At 56.2% G+C, this 15,631-nt stretch overlaps 1 protein-coding gene across 5 annotated transcripts in view; it reads left to right on the top strand.

Annotated features, from left to right (window-relative positions):
• The first annotated feature begins 1,645 nt into the window (after nucleotides 1–1,645).
• PLXNA2 (plexin A2) overlaps nucleotides 1,646–15,631 on the top strand; it is a 238,425-nt gene continuing 224,439 nt past the window's right edge. For 3 of the 5 annotated variants that reach the window (XM_070384706.1, XM_070384704.1, XM_070384705.1), the window contains exon 1: nucleotides 1,659–2,435. The gene's annotated coding sequence lies outside the window, so the exon portion shown is untranslated. Of the gene's footprint in view, nucleotides 2,436–15,631 lie in introns of all 5 variants that reach the window. The other 2 variants (XM_070384708.1, XM_070384707.1) reach the window with 2 other exon arrangements.

The following is a 15,631-nucleotide window of genomic DNA, read 5'->3' as shown; positions in this document are numbered from 1 at the left end:
TTTTCCAAAATCTTCTAGCAACTTCTTCAAATCATATTCCTTAATAAATTGTGGTTTATATTCAGTCTAACCAAAGTTAAGACGGTAGGCAAGGCTGTCTGGATGGAGAGACAAGATCAAGTTATAAAGAGAAATAAATAATAATATAGAGTAACATGATAATTGCCTGGAGGACTGCCAACAATAAATACTAGAGAAGTTTAAAGAACAGAGCAGGTATGGATCAGGAAAGACAGCTTAGACAAATTCTTTGTGGCTGCACAGGCCACTACAAAGAATAACCAGTTTAAGTCACAAGAAGACGAATTTCAGCTAATTAACAGTGAGGAAAGAACTTTTGAGAAATGAGCTAATTTCTGTGGATGAAGTAAATCTTACATTTCCCCCACAATACTTTACTTAATTCAAGGGGTGATTGCACAGCATAACAGGTGAGTCTACATTTATTTCTCCTTTTTTTTTTTTTTTTTTTAAGGCCCCTGCTGCCCTGAGAATTACGTGCGATTTCTTTTAGGGTTTCTTGTGATTTTTTTCTTCCCCCTTCTCTTTTCTTTATACCACTGAGGGCTGTGGCCACGAGAGGGCAGTAGACGGAGCTTATCAGAATACTTGGACGTATTGAGTAAACTCGCGTGTGCTCTGATCGCCAACAGGGACTAGGCAGATCCAGCGAAGTCGCTGGAGTCCAGCTCGCAGGCCTGTTTCGCAAAGCCGCGTGCAGAGGCTGCGGGGGGAACCGAGATTCTACAGGACGTGGAAGCAAGCAAGTTAAGGCGCTGAGGCCCTGCCATCCGGAATCCAGGCGCCTCTCACCTTAGTTTATTAAAACAAGTTATTGTACCGCTACCTCTCTGATTCCCCTGCCAGGAAGGCTTCCTGGGTCTGGACATAGAAAGCTCCCCGCTCATCTCAGCCTCCCTACATTTGCCAGATGCCCAGGGTCTCTAACCAGAGTCGGAAACTTGCAATTCAGAGCAAGGCCCGTCTTCACATAATAAAAATGGTAATTAAAAAAAAAAACAACAACTTCAAACCTCATTTGACAGCTTGTTGGCTTTCTGAGATTCACGAGCAGACGGAATCTGCTTGCACAAATTCCGAGAGCCCCCTTCTTAACCTCATCAGCCAAAGGCCGGTCCCCCCACCCCCCGCCACACACCCCTCCAATTAAAGACGAAGAGGAACTGTGCAGTATGCGCGCGGTGACAGGTGATGCTGTCAGGGGCGGGGGGCGGGGGGAGGTGTCCACGTCCCGACTGACCTCACCCACCCACTCCGCTTCTCCTGAGCTCCCCACGCCCCGAGGGCCTCGGCGAGGCCCCCACCCGAATTCCCAGGCCCCAGCACGATTGGCGTGCCCACCCCCCCACCCCCCCCACCCCCGCAATCCCGCTTTGGCCACTTAAGGTGGCTGGCGGGTCCAGGCTGGAGTTGGGCGCCGAGAAGACAGCGGGGCGGCCTCCCCCGGCCCAAGCTGGTTGTCCTTTGTTGACAGCTGGCGGAGGAGGAGGTCCGGGGGGGTGGCGGGTGGGCGGGGAAGGGGCAGGGGGCTGGCTGCAGAGGGCGGTGCCAGCGGCGGGCGCGGCCCCCGTCCGGGCGGGCGCGGCCGGCAGGGAGGGGGTTAAGGCGCGCGGCCTCTATGATAATGAGCCGCCTGGTAATATAGGGGGGCCGGCGCTCAGGGCCCTGCCGCCGCCGCCGCCGCGGGAGCCGAGCCGCCGGGCGCAGCGCCGTCCGCGCCAGACTGGAGCGGGAGCGCGGCCGAACGCAGTTGCTGGGAATTTTTCAGCCGAAAGGGCAGGCGATCCAGACACAGGGACCCCGCGATCCAGACAGGAACCCCGCGATCCAGACCGAGACCCCGCGCGAGCTCGGGAGCCGTGGGGAGCCAGGGGGCCGCCGGAGCGAGCGGAGCCAACCTCGAAATAGATCCGGAGAGCCAGGTTCCCGGAGGAAATGGGACTGTGAACGAACCCGGGGAGCGAGAAGGGAAGGAAGCGCCGCGATTGCTGATGTCAGAGGAGCCCGGAAAGTCGCGCTGGAAAAAATCTGAAGACAGCCGGGGCTCTGCCGCTTCCCAAGGAGAGACCACCGCCAGCCGCCACCACCGCCGCCGCGCCCCCCCACCCCCACGCCCCCTCGGCGCCTCCCGGTTCTCCTCGCGAGCCGGCCACCGCGTCCGGCGGGGCTGCCACCGGGCGGCGGAGGACGGAGGGGCTCGCGGGCCGGAGACCGAGGGGCCACTTCAGGAATACAGATAAGTGGCTGGTGGCTTGACGTGGATTTTAATGAATTTGGACTCCATGTGGATGCGGTCGTCCGCGTGATCGCGAGCCGTGAGCAGCCGGAGAAGCAGGCAGCGCGCCGGCCTCGGAAGCCGGCGGCCGAAGCGGTCGGACCGGGGACGGAAGGACAGACCGACATCTCCGAGCTGGGTAAGCGGCGCCCGAGGCCGGGCGCTCGGAGTCTGCGGCGCCTGCCAGGCGCCCGATCCTCCCGAAGCGCGCTCGCCTCGCGGCGGCTTCCCCGGTGCCCCGCCTCCGCAGGGTCCCAGCCCCGAGCGCCGGGGCTCGGCTGCAGCCGGCGAGTCCCCGCGCCGGGCCGGCCACTTTCGCGGGCCGGAGCGCGGCGCCCGGGCGCGCGCGCGTGTGCGGGCTTCACTCGGTGCGGCCGCCTCACGCCCCGGCTTCCCCGCCGGCGCCTCGCTTCCCCGCCCGGCTGCTGGCGGGCGGCGCTCCTCCGCGCGCCTCCACGGCGCACCTGCCGGCTAGCTGCGGCTCCGGGCAGCGCAGGGGTGGCGGGGCTGTCCCGAGAGCCGCAGCCCCAAGCGGGCCTACCCGGGCACCGCACCCGCAGGAAAGCCGGGTCCACGGTGGCCGCCGCTCGACTGGGGGCGGAGGGGAGGGCGGCGTTCACTCCGGAGCCCAGAGACCCTGGAGGCCACTGGCGGTTCTTTGGAGCAGGGAACTCGGGAATCCTAGGCGCAGCTTCCCGAGGCTCAGGGAAGGAGTCCAAGGCAGGAATGGGACAAGTGCTCTGTGCGCCCTGGAGGTGAAGCGTCCATCACCGCCACCCCCAGGTCTGAGCTGCAGGAGAGGGTCGGGGGCTGAAGGATGAGCTTACTTTGGGTCTGAGAGGCCCCTTATAAGACACTTTAGAATATTTCTTTCCTTAGGCTTCTTCCTGCCCCACCCCACAAGTGATGTAGGGATCTTAGAAAATTCTAGCCCTGTTTCTCCATCCCACAGGTAGTCTCTATACATACGTTAATCATGGTCTGGATGGTCAGAGAGAGAGAGCCATCTCGAAACTGCCATCCCAGGCCCCTGACGAACGTCCACCTGTTTGGCATGACCCTTGCTCTAGGAAAGAGCTACCTACTCAGACTCATCCTGTAGGGATGGAGTTGGAGGGAGTCAGCTGTTTCTAGAAATGAGAGCCCTATGAAGTGGGTAGTGGAAATATCATTGGTCTCCTGTAAGAATCTAAGATCCTAGGGCAACCATGGCATATCCTAGCAGTGGGTAGACACAGGACATGAGACAGGACCAGCTCGAGGTGGTGGCTTGGGGACCTAGCAGCTTGGAGGGAACCCACTGGGATCTGGGAACCCACTCAATCCCCTTCCTTCTATCCCTGAGCACAGTGGACAAGGTTAGGAGCGGCAGATGAAGATGAGTACTGGGCTGGGCAGAGCTGGACCTTCTGGGAGCTGGGAGTCAGCTTCAGCTCAGCCTCCACCCCCACCCCAACAAGAGCAGGCTCCTGTCTTGCTGGGCTTCTTTCCCAGACCTTGAAACTTCACTCTTCCCTCTGGGCAGGCTTTGGGTTCTGGGGCCTTCCCCAGAGCGACAGAGCCCAGGGAAGAGATAGCTCTGGCTGGAAGAATTCAGCTATTCCCAGTTGAGATGCACAACTTTTGTGCAGTCACCCCAGAATGCTCCAGGAGTTGCTAGCAGCTGTCTCTCCCGTGACCTCCTGGCAAGAAGAGAAGAATTCATTAACTTTCCCTTCACCCCCATCTAGTACCTTTTGAAGTAATTACCTAGGCTGTCCCCTCCTTGGCCTGGGGAGAGGGGGTCCAGAGCAAGGTGGGTAAACTAAGAGCCATCTGGCAAGATGCCCTGGTGAGGTTTTGCTTTTCCCCTTCTTCGACCTGGCATCTCTGCTTCTACCCACCCTTCCTCATCCCAGAAGGTGTCCTCGCCTGCTGTCAGCGTCACCTGAAAGAGTGGTTCCGCTCAGCCCTCCAGCCAGCCATCTTCGGGCACCACTGATAACGGCAGGGCAGGGCGGGCTGCCCTTTCTGCTCCCTCGCTGTCCTCAGCAAATCATATTAGGATGGGGCAGATTGGCTTGCAGAGCAGCTAAATGGAAATGACATGTAGAGCGCTGTGCAATGGAGACGAGGCTGAGGAGCATCAAGGTGGGAAGTGATGGAGAGTGGGAAGGGCCCCTCTGCCCAGGACCGCGAGTCTGGCAAGGGGATTCCACCTGGCCCTTCTCTTTGACAGGATGTAAGGACCAGGGTCACTCATAGCCTGGTGCCGGACGGGGGGACTGGTTGGCCTTGCAGCCCTAGGCTAAATGAAGAGTAAATGGTGGTGTCCCATCACCCCCAAAGAAACGATGCAATTACAAGATTGGTGGCCCTGCTCTCATAGCTGCCCTGAACACCCACCCCTGTCCCCAGAGCACCAGGGAACATTCACCCCCTCCAGCCTCTAGACCATCAGAGCCGCAGGCATGTCGGATGCAAAAGTTCTCCAGCTGTTGTAGTGGAGTCTGAGCTTAACATGAGGTTCCAGAGACACCCCTTGAAGAACAGCTACTTCTCTACCAGGCTCCTTTCCCACTTCCAGATCCTTCTGGCGATTCTGTTCATCTTTATTTCATGGGCACATTACAAGGAAACACACGAGCAGGAGGGGAGGCCAGTGACACAGTTAAATATACACGGCGGCAGCTGGCAGCAGCCTCAACTCGCCAGTTCAGGTGCCATGAAATATTTATGGCGCTGGAGTTGTCACTGTTGGGGGGGTTTCTAGTCTCTGTCCTGCCTCCTCTGCTACGGCTGCCTCTCCAAGCTCTGGGGTTTGGTGCAGGGGGAGGCGATTTCTGTCTCCAGGAGCGATATCCTTCCCCCACCCCACCCCCCGCCCCAGCTGTCTCCCTGCATTGCCACACAGCTGTCTCCACACACGCAGACAGGGATGAGGGGGGGCAGTATCATCTGTGTCCATCATAGCCGAGGGGAAGAGAGACACCCCAAGCCAAGCCCGCAGCCCACCCCCCCCCCCCCCGGCCCGTTCTGATCATAGAGACCGGAGCATCGTATTACTGGAGTCTGTAAACTACAAATAAGTCAAGATGGTCAACAGGGAAACTGGCAGGAGCAGGCTTTGGGGTGCTGTAGTTTTAGAGCTCGTGGACACAGCCACCCCCCAGCACTGCCGCCCTCGCCCAGGGCCAGTCTGTTATCAATTCATTCTAAGAGCATCTTTCTCCCCTTCGCAGATGCTCAGTTCCAACAATAATGAACGGAACTGATTCCCTTATGGGAAACAGTTTTTTTTTTTTTTTCCCACTTAGTTACAAAGATTTCATGCCTGATTAGAGTAAATGAGGGGTGTGGGGGGGTGTTCCCTTCTTGTCTGGTTGTTTCTAAAGGTGAGCCCTGTGGAGACAGAGAAAGGCTGTTCTTCCCGGGGATGGGGGGAGGGGGTCAAACAGCTGGTCCCAAGGGCCAGGAGGGATGAAGGTAAGAGCTGGACACCCCCTTTCTCCCTGGGTGTAGCCCTCAGCTTCTCCAGGGCCCCGTTTCCTGGCCTTTGGGGCATAGGGAACCTCTACTCTTCTCTCTGGGATTCAAGGGCAGAAATAGAGGCCAGAAAGTTCTTTGTTGGGGAGCCAGGTCCCTACTGGGAAAGTGTAAAGGGAGAGGAAGAGGGGAGGCGGGGAGAGGAAAGAAAAGGTCCCAGCAGCGCAGGGGCTCCTGCTCCCACCGTGGGTTCAGCGTTGGCCCCTGGCCTGGCCTGGTCCTGTCTCCTGCAGGGTGGGGTGTTCCCTGTGCCCCCCTCTCCTCACCGCAGGCCATCCACCCTGTCTCCCCTCAGCCCCCAGATCAGCCCGGGCCCTACTGACCCTTTATTCTGTCCCCTCCACTGGCACCAGCATCCTCCTCCCAACCCCTGCCGGCTGACCCCTCCCTGGGGCTCTGCCAGCTGTTGGCCTGGCAGCAGGCTGCCCCACGGGGATGCTGGCGGGATGGTGGGGAGAGTGGACGGAGGGGGCATGCTGGGTTCACGCAGGCCTCCAAGGCCGGAGCTCCGAGCTCAGGCTACAGACTGCTTCAAACCTGCGCATCAGCCTCGTGGGGGTGCCAGGTTTGCTAGGGAGCGGGTGTGAGGCTGGGGTTCCCTCCCCTGGGGGAACGCCTGAGTTGGGTGAGGAGTCCCCACCTTGGCCCTCATAGACAGGCCATTTGCTCCATGGCTTGGTCAAAGCATTTCCCTCTCCCCAGACCTGGAGCCCTGAACTTTGTGGGGAGGGAACCAGCAGACTGACCAGAGATGCAGACCCAGACACAGGCGTACCAGGCGCATGTGTGAGACCCAAGCAAGATGCAGGAGCAGTCACAGACAGGCTGAGGGAGCGGGGTGACAGAGGACAGAGATGAAGACAGAGAGCCTGACGGTGAAAGGGGGTGGGAAGGGCTGAGGGCAAACTCAGGGACAGCCGGTGGGAAGGATGCGGGCAGAACGACCCTCGGGTCCTCCCGGGCCTTAAGGGGGCTGAACCGGGAAACCGAAGCTGCAGGTTCTCTCCACTAGAGGGGGCGCTTGAAAACCAGGCTGGGCCCTAAACGGTGGCTTTTGTAGAGGGTTTTGTGTGTGTGTGTGTTTTCTGATTTGTTTTTGCTGTGTTTGTTTTGTTTTAGGAGAAGGAAAAATATAGTTAAGATATATTAGAAACTCCCAGCTGTCACTGCTCTGAGGCCACAACGGGCAGGGTCCCATTGCTGGTGGGACGTCGGGGCCCCGTCTGGTGGTGGGGAGCAGGACAGGGCGCCTGCGGCATTAAGAGGGGGGCCAGGGTGGGAGAGCCGCTCCGGGAGGGGCCTGCCAGGCTGGCAGGATGTGTCTGGGGGCCGGGGGGTGGGCAGGCATTCTCAAGCAGTCCTGGCCGCCAGCTGGCCCCGCCACGGAGAGGCTCTAGCCTCTCTTTATCGGCGATGCAAGTTTTTGGCCCGACCCCAAGGTGCCTTCACAGGCTTTCCTTTTCTCCCAGCCCCACTAAACGTGCATTTTCCAAACAGTCTCAGGTGGTGGCAAGACTGCTCCTGAGGAGACTTTTTAAAAGAGACCTTTCAGGAACTGAACGCACGTCAGCGTTGTATCACTGATTTCATCTTTGTCTTCATACTCTCTGTGGGAGCCTTTCTCTGAATTATAATTCCCCCTTTCATTTCAGCAGAGGACAATATGGAGAGAACAGGGTCCAGAGGCTTTTCTCATGTGAGCAGACAGTAACCGTCTGATGGGGGTGGGGAAGATATTAAAAGTTTGGGGATGGCAGCGGGCCGGAAAGGAGCATCTCTTAGGATCTGATAGCTTCCTCTGATATTTAATCTTGGCTCCCCCTTTGGCTCACGTTTACCTGGGGTCAAAGAGGGAGTGGAGGGAGGAGAGAGCAAGGAAAAAAGAAAAACAAGATAAATGTATCATGTTATGAAAGTCTAATCCCGCTTTCCCTTGGCTAAAATTACTTTCGGTATGAGAGATAAAAGGCGGTGGACTCACCCTTGCAGAGTTCAGCTTGTCTGCGAGAAGGAAGTGGGGGAGAGCTCCCAGGGCCAGTGGATTATCCCCCCTGCTCTGCCTGCCCCCTGCAAAAAACATGTGTTCTCTCTGCTGCTTTGAGAGAGGGGGCAGAGGCCCTCACTAAGGCACCTTGACTTCTTCTCCACGCTGTCTGGGGAGTTAAACTTTTTGTATCTTTGCATTTACAAGCCTGCCTTCCCACCTTGGTTTCTTGTTTGCCTATGGAGGAACAGGGAGGGATAGCAGAAAGAGGAGTGGAACAGCTCAACAAACTCCAAGTGAGAATCATTGCCCTTGTGCTGAACCAAGACAGAAAGACAATGAAACCTGGAATCAGAACCCACTTAGGTTTAATCAAGTAGAAATTGATCACTTAGGCAGTGCCAGGAATGTGTAACACCCAGGACCAAGACGAAAATATAACTGATCCTACCTTCAAGACACTTACAGCATCCTGGGAGGGAAGGAAAATGAACCTACCCTCCCTGAATTTCAATATGAAAGTAAAGGCAGAATGGAGTTAGCCGTATGCTGGGGGATCAGAGGGAGTGGAGGTGCAGAAGTTTCCCTTTTGGCTCGTAGGTTTTCTGGGAGGGAGACTGCGATGCCGGAAAACCTCACAGTTCCCGTGAAAAGGGCCTGTCTCACCCTCTCCCATTCCTCACCCTCTCAGAGCTACCCCAGCCTTTTTTTCCCCCCCTCATCCCCCTCCACGGATTTTAAACTGACACCACTGTAGTTGTTTTCTATTAGTCAACATCCTAGAGCAAGATCTCCATGTAGCACCCTCCCAAGGGCTTTGCACTGTGTATTCTATGTAAATTGCATCCCTTTCCGGTCTCCTGGAGCTGGCTGCTTGGACTCCACTGTGCTTCATCAAGAAATGTTGTTACTCATCTGTATTCACATTGAAGTGTCCAGAATCCTGCTGTTAGCGCACGCACTCTTGTCTGAAGGAACCCATTAAAGGGAACCCAGAGAAGATATATTCGGATTTCCCCCCTTCACCTTGACTGAGCAGGAAAGCCCCCTCCAAGAGCCATCCCTGCCTTCTGTCTGCCTCCTGGAGAAGGACTCTCCTTTAAAGGTTCTGTCCACAGAGAAGGCCAGGAGGATTAAGGGAGGGAGGTTACAAGCAGGCGGATCTCACTTCAACTTGAAAACTTTCTCTAATCCCATAATGGAGGGTAGTGTTCTGCTTGTACATTGACGTGTTCAGATCAGATTTGGGGTGCGAGGAGACCCGGGCCTGGGGTGGACAGAACCAGGGGGTGTGCTTGGACTGTAAGAGGCCTTTGAAACCTTTAAAAGTCTATGCTTTTGAGAAATATGTGTATGTGTGTACATGTGTGTGTGTGTATTTCTGAAGAAAAGGAATTTGTAAGCACCCCCGCCCCCGCCCGGTGTGAAGAACCACCGAACTTGAGGCTCCAGGAGCTTACTTGGCCTCAGTTTCCACTTGGTGCTCTGGTGGTGGATGGTATAGAGGCTTCAGGTGAGGAATTGTAACCCCAGTGCCTGCCCCGCGTCCCCAAGTGACAGATGACTGACTCAGAGGAAAGACAAGAGGCCCAAGGCTGGAGCGCCCAGGTGTGGGCATCACTGTGCAACCATGGACAAGTCATGGCACCTCTCTGGGCAGGAGGCAGGGCAGAGGGTTTCTGCCTTGAAGCGGCCAAGGGTGGAAGGTTCAGGAGGGGAGGAAGGGCTGGTGAGAAAGCCCTGACTGCCCAGTGGAGGCAGGAGGGTCAGCGGGCAGACAGAAGTGACACCAGGGGACGTTGCCGCTTTGAAGCGGTTTCCTGCTCCATGAAAGCGAAAGGCCTCAGCTGGGCTGGGTAAATATTACACTGGCCTCTGACCTCCCACCTCCCCTGACCACCCCCGCCCCCCATTGCAGCTTCCCTTTTTTTTTTTTTCCTGAGCTAGAAAGATACCTGAGGGAGAAGAAGCTGCTTTCTGAACTCGGGGTTCTCATTGGAAGCCCTTGGCCAAAGCCAGGCGGACGGGCCAGGCTCCATCACTGTGCCCAGCCCTGGGAGCCAGGTCAGCCAGCCCTACAGGATGTGAGCCCCTGCTCCACGCTGGAGGCTGGTGATTTTTCCAGGAGAGAGGCAGTCAGGGTTTCACAAGCCCCTGGAAGGACTGGCCCCCTACTCTCACCCCAGCCACCCAGACCTTCCTGGCAAGTCCCTTGACTCTCTGTGAAATTAAAACCCATAACCAATAGGGTTCCGGCCAGGCAAACACCCCCTGAGGTTTATCTGGAAATTAACAGAATTCAAGTCTAACGGCCCATTCCGAGTGACCCCCAGCGTGTGAAGCCCTGTAGGTTTGGGGCCCAAGAACCTAGCTGTGAGAGGCTTTGAGAAAACCATGTGAACCGTTTGTGAAACTGGGAAGTCACACCTGGCACCCGCCTTCAAGATCCTGAGAGCAGCTAAGAGGGGTCGGAACAGATGGTCAGGAAGAGGCTTGCGGCAGGTTAGGGTCCTGATGCATGAGAACAAAGGGCCTGCCTTCACACTTGTGGCTCTTCCATCTTCCTGAAAGCCTTCTCACCTGTTGACTGATGCTCATCCTCCAATTGCTCCCAGGTCAAAGAGGGAGATACGAGGGAGCCCCAAGACACTCTGGGAGAATGGTCTCCTGCCCGTCACACAGCACCTCTGTCTCCTCATCTGTATAGTGGGGATGAATTCTTTCCCTGACTCTTCAAGCGCCCTCGCTTGCCTGTGTTTCTGGAGTTGGGCATGGGAAGATAATGTTAAGGGATTTGGAAAAACAACAATTGTCACAATGTGCAAAATAATTCTAAAAGTTAGAGCAGAAATACAGCCAAGCTAGAGATTGTTTTCCCCTCCCCTCTCTCTCTCTCTCTGAAATTTGTTTGGAATTTTCTGATAAAAATAAGATTTTATTTAAAGAAAATCTGTGTGCTAAAGATTTTTATATGTAGAAATAGATGAAGAGCTTAAGACTCAGTGAAGACTGGAAACTGAGAACAAAACCCACGGTGATCCTGGCACCCAGGTCATATGTGTGGCTCTGGGTTAGGACTAAGCCATGGGGATGGAGTCTGAATTCCGAATTTGCTACCCTTGGGGCTTTGATGTCTTCACGTATAAGAGTAGAGATTTACGATACTATCACAGACCTGACACGTTGGCATTTTCCTGGGAGTCAGCCTCCAATGAAGGACAGAGGGCAGAGTTCTCAGGCTCCTAGCTGCCTGCCTGCAATCAGCTTACATTTGTCTGCAGAGGGAGCTCCTAGAAGCATGGATATGAATGGGATGGACATAGCATGAAAAGCACTTGCAGACACTAGGGCCCAGGGCCCAAGCTAGACCCTGGGGCTCAGGAACTAGATCCCTGGGCAGAGCTGATCCCTGGGCAGAACGTAGCAGGATGTCGGGGGAGAAGCTGTCTTCTACTAGCCCAAGAAGCTCCCCCCGACCCAGCCCTCCCCTCTTCAGCGCAGAGCCTGGCCCCTCGTTGGAAACAGCACGGGAGGGCGGATGCAAGCAGAGGGAGCCCCGTGCCTTCCGCAGCACTGCCCAAGAGCCAGAGGTGGAAAGCGAGGGTGACAAGGTGCCTGGGGTTTCTTTTCCAGAATGTTATAAAGAAAACCGGTTGCACTGCAGGAGAATAGGTGTTAAACGTAGAACACTTGAGAAACGTCTCTGAGTGTTTGATCGCAACTTTTCCCCAGTCCACACAATAGATGCAGAAGCTGAGCCCAACCTGGGGGAGTGGGTTGTCACCCAGCCCGGCGAGTCGAGCTGTGGAGAGAGTGAGGAGGTCCGTCTGCCCCAGCCAAGCCCAGCACACCGTCTCCACCTGCCTGTGTGGGAATTTCTCTTTCCAGCCTCTCATGCCTTGACCCTGTGCCCCGCCACGTCTCTGACTCTCTTTCTTGGGTTTGAGCAGGTGTCCCTGAGGCCGGACCTCTCCCCTGTCCTGCCAGTCTGCCAGCCCTCGGGCACCCCCGTGCTTCTCCATGGCACAGGGCAGTGTGTGGAGAAACCGCTCCCCCCCATTAAAGACTCCAACAAGCTTTCCCCCGTCCACAGCAGGCCTTGGTATTTGCAGAGTCAATGGCCCTGGCAAAGCCCAGCTCTCCCTTCCCTCCCCAGAGGCACTGTGGGCACTGTTTGCGTGGCGGTCTCTATAGACTCGGCATTCACAGCTTGGAGAGGCTGAGACAATGACCCGAGCAGCTGTCTGCAAACCGAGCTGGCTGGGAGACTGCCGGAACGGGAGGCGGGAGCCGGGGCCGGCCGAGTTTGCCCAGCTCACACCTGCGAGCTTTCTCAGGCAGCCATGGTGGGCCCAAAGGCCACAGGAGGCAGGGCTGGGATCCAGCGGACCTGGCCCAGGCCACCTGACTGACTCCCGCCACAAGCCCCCAGCCTCCTGGGCCAAGGCTTCCACCAGCCGTGTAGTCACTCTGGGCCTGGAGGGACAAGCAAAGCCCTGTCTTCTGAGGAAGCAGTGGGCTCTGGCCTGAGGACAGGAAGCGGAGAACACCTGTCCAGGTAGGGACAGACAGGCCACCTCCCCAGGAGCCTGCCCAGGCAGAAGAAAGGTTTTGGGTTTTGTTTTCTTTTTTTTTTTTGCATTACTTGCAAGGAGGCTGAAGTTGGCACAGCGTAATTAACTTTGTACAAATGTTTATCGAATACCTGCTATGTGGCGGGTATCATGCGAGGGAGGCAAGGCGCTGTCCTGGCTCTTGAGGAGCTCCCGGTGTGGCAAGGGAAACAGGGGAATACATGCAAATAATGGTCGTACAAATTAAGTATTGTGGGAACACAGGAGAGAGAAATCCGCCAGTCATATGATCCAGGGAGGGAAGGAACTCTGCATCCACATGGGGGATTCAAGCAGAGGCTGGAAGGTGATGACCAGGTCTCCTGTGGAGCAGGAAGGTGGAAGAGGTGACGGCCGAAGTCCTCACCCACACTCCAGCGCTCTCACCGTGGGTCTTTCTGTTTGCTGCTTGGGGAATTCAATGCAGGAAAAGGCTCCTTTGAGAAGTGAGGTTGGGTGTCAGGCCCGTGAGAATGACCGGCAGCTGCTGGCCTAAATCCCACGGTAAACAGAGCCGGTTCTCACACCTTCGCCCCCACCCCACGACTCCCCTCGGAGCAGGGTGCCAGGAAGGCTGGAGGACTGGGATAAGCCCTGGCCTCTCCTGGAGCCAGAATTGTCCTAATCGTGTCCAAGTGAGCCCTCTGTCTACAAGCAGGGGCAGAGCCGCGTGCATGGTCAGCTCTCTGCCTGCACAGCTCTAACTTCTAATCACTGTCATAAACAGGATGGAAGCAGCTGCTCACTCCAGTCTATTATCAGCTTGGTTGGAGACAGAGAAATTTAAATGACAGTAAGATGCTTAGCAAAGAAACGAAAGTCGGTGTTAAAAATAAAGAAAACGAGACAGCTTGTTTCATCGAAATAGAAGGGTTATTAAACAGCCCTGAATTAATCAGTGATCTGCCAGGGCTGGGACTCAGAGCCCGCGGAGCCGAGGTAGAGAGCTGGAGAAGACAGGGCAGTCAGAGGCAGGTAGGGTCTGCCTGCGATCTCGGGCCGGCTGCTGGGACCGTGGAAGCAAGGGTCTTAGAAGGGGAGGTGGCAAGTATAGGTTTTCTTCCCCACAGATAAGAGCAGGTCAGGTGGGGAGGGGACTTTGGCACCCCAGCCTCTCTGCCTGCAAAGCCCTGTTTCTGGATTCTTCTTACCTGCCACACCTGCCCGTGAGCCATCTCCAGTCCTCAGCCTCTCCCCAGGGCTGGACAGGAGCCAAGGGGTATTGGGTGGAGGGCTCCTAGCCAGGCCTCTTCCTTTCTCACAGGGTGTCCCCAAGAATGCAAGTCTGACTTGAGCTCCTTACACTGCACCCCCATTCCGGAAGTGGTGACAGTGTATGCTGGGTGTGGCCGGAGCCTGCCTGGTGCAGGGAGACTGACCTCCAGAGTCGGGGTTCTGTCCTTGCTGGTATCACTTGGTGGCACCTCTCATTCCCGGCAGCAGAGCCGCAGAGAGAGGGACGTAACTCCAGGATCACGTCCAAGGCCCACTTCCAAATCAGTGCTTTCTCCAAAATATTTCACCTCAAGCCTGCCTATGTCTGTGAAGTGGTTATGCTGATGCTCCTCTCTCCTTCATAGGCTTGCATGAGCAGTGCATTAACGGGATGCTGTTGTTCAGTCACTCAGTTGTGTCCAACTTTTTGCAACCCCATGATTCCCTGTCCTTCACTACCTCCTGGAGCTTGCTCAAACTCATGTCCATTGAGCCGGTGGTGCCATCTAACCACCTGTCCTCTGTCACCCCCTTCTTCTCCTGCCTTCAATCTTTCCCAGAATCAGGGTCTTTTCTAATGAGTCAGCTCTTCCCATCAGCCAAAGTACTGGAACTTCAGCTTCAGCATCAGCCCTTCCATTGAAAATTCAGGGTTGCTTTCCTTTAGGATTGACTGGCTTGATCTCCTTGCAGTCCAAGGGACTCTGAGAGCCTTCTGCAGTACCAGAATTTGAAAGCATCGATTCTTTGGCAGTCAGTGTAGGTGAAATTCTTGTTATAGTTAGCTAGAAGATCGCTACACAAATACTAGTTTATACTACAGTGGGGTCCCTTGGAGACTCAGGACAAATGGAAAGGAAGGTTTGCCAGAGAGTGTGGAGTGGGTCGGGAAAAGAGATTTGCGTGCACCTGGGCGGGGCCTCGGGCGGGGAGGCGGGGCCTCGGGCGGGAGGCGGGGCCACGGGCGGGGAGGCGGGGCCTCGCATGTCCTGAGCACATGTGGCTCCTGACAGGCCGCCTGCTGGATCTTGAATTAATCACTCCAGGAGCATTTTCTTTGCTCTTTGACCTCAACATTCTTTCTCCTCCCGCCTCCCTCCCTCTCGCTTCCCTCCTGGCTGTTTACCCTTTTCCAGGCTCCTCTCTCACACCCCATTCATCATCGGGGGGCCAGATCCTCCCTGGAAAAGCCCTCTCATCTCCGGCCCAGGTGGCCCCGTGCTGCCCGGCCTGTGTTTCCCTCTCTCCCCTCCGGCACATTCTTCTCCCAGCCGTGTCCGGCTTCTCCCATAACTGTGCCCTTCACTTTCGCTCACCACTGTAGGGCCTCAAAAGCCTCTTCTCTCCTCCCCGCTCACCCAGGTGCTCAGGGTCCTCCAGGCTGAGTGCGTTCTGGCACAGACAAGCCCCGTAAGTGGGCACATCTCTGCCCAGAGTGCCCCTGGCCCCGCCGTGTCCACGTGTCTCCTTTATCCAGTGCCACCGCGGTTCCCCTGCTCCGTGTGAGCCTTCATGCGCCTGTTACTTAAGAGAAGCTGCTTGACAGCTCTGGATCTTTTCTGCCAAGAGCTCAGAGCCTCAGACAAAGAGAGAAAAATAATAGAAGCTGAAGGTGGGGAGGGACAGGGTGGGCACACAGCCTGCTTAAGAAGCTTCCTCATAAAAAGGAGTTACAGCTTTTTATTCAAAGGCAGGCTGTTGGTTCAGAAAAGCCCGGGAAAGAAGGAGAGGCGGAGAAGGTACTGGAGGGGAGTTCCATCCATTGTGCTGACCAGACCCCAAGCATGGGAAGAGCCCCTCCAAACTGTGGAGATCAGCCCGGGCAAGCAGCTCTCAGCATCTCTCCCTTCTCCGTAGACCAGCTGTCCTCTCTTCCCCTTTCCTTCTTTCCTGCCAGGGGCACCTGGTGAATCATCCAGAGCCCAAAAGGGGCCCTTAAATCTCTCTCAGGGCCCTGAGAGGAGGGGGTGAGGCCCAGGGCAGTGTGGGGCCCAAGGG

The sequence above is a fragment of the Bos mutus genome, chromosome 16 (genome assembly GCF_027580195.1).
Source record: "Bos mutus isolate GX-2022 chromosome 16, NWIPB_WYAK_1.1, whole genome shotgun sequence".
Classification (NCBI taxonomy): domain Eukaryota; kingdom Metazoa; phylum Chordata; class Mammalia; order Artiodactyla; family Bovidae; genus Bos; species Bos mutus.
This window is presented reverse-complemented; position numbering and strand designations above follow the sequence as displayed.